Source organism: Leptonychotes weddellii, chromosome 1, assembly GCF_054177405.1.
Source record: "Leptonychotes weddellii isolate Sample4059 chromosome 1, ASM5417740v2, whole genome shotgun sequence".
Lineage (NCBI taxonomy): Eukaryota > Metazoa > Chordata > Mammalia > Carnivora > Phocidae > Leptonychotes > Leptonychotes weddellii.
The window spans coordinates 89,801,228-89,802,014 of record NC_138369.1 but is presented as its reverse complement, the minus strand read 5'-3'; positions in this window follow the sequence as shown (position 1 = coordinate 89,802,014).

Sequence of the window (787 nt, the reverse complement as noted above, 5' to 3'; positions counted from 1 at the left end):
TCCCTTAGTCCCATCCGACTATAAATCCTTCCATATCTCCACACCTCTTCCCCTCTAATGCACATACTACACTGGATATCCTAGTCCTCACCCTCTCATAAGGAGACATATGAGAGAGGGACAGTCCATATAACCCTTTATTAAGTTAGGGACCAAGACATTTTGGGACCTAGACTTGTATCATTCCTGCTAGATGGCCAGTGAGTGATGTGCTGGCCACTATTAAAAGGAAAATCTTTTTTTAAAAAATTAAAAAAAATTAATTTTATTTATTTATTAACTGAAGCATAGTTGACACACAATGTGGCATTGGTTTCAAGTGTACAACATAGTGATTCAACAAGTCTATATGTTATGCTATGCCTCCCCACAAGTGTAGTTACCATCTGTTACCATACACTATTACAATACTATTGACTATATTCCCTATGCTGTACCTTTTATTCCCATGACTTATTCATGCCATAGCTGGAAACTTGTATCTCCCGCTCCCTTTCACCCATTCTGCCCATTCCCTTACCTACTTCCCCTCTGGCAACCATAGTTTGTTCTCTGTATTTATGGGTCTGTTTTTCCTTTTTGTTTATTTGTTTCCTTTTGTTTATTTTTTCCTTTTGTTTATTTCCTTTTATCTACTGTTTTTTAGATTCCACATATAAGTGAAATTATACAGTATTTGTCTTTCTCTGTTTGACTTATTTCCCGTAGCATAATACCCTCTAGATTCACCCATGTTGTTGCAAATGGCAACATTCATTCTTTTTTTTTTTACTGCTGAGTAATATTC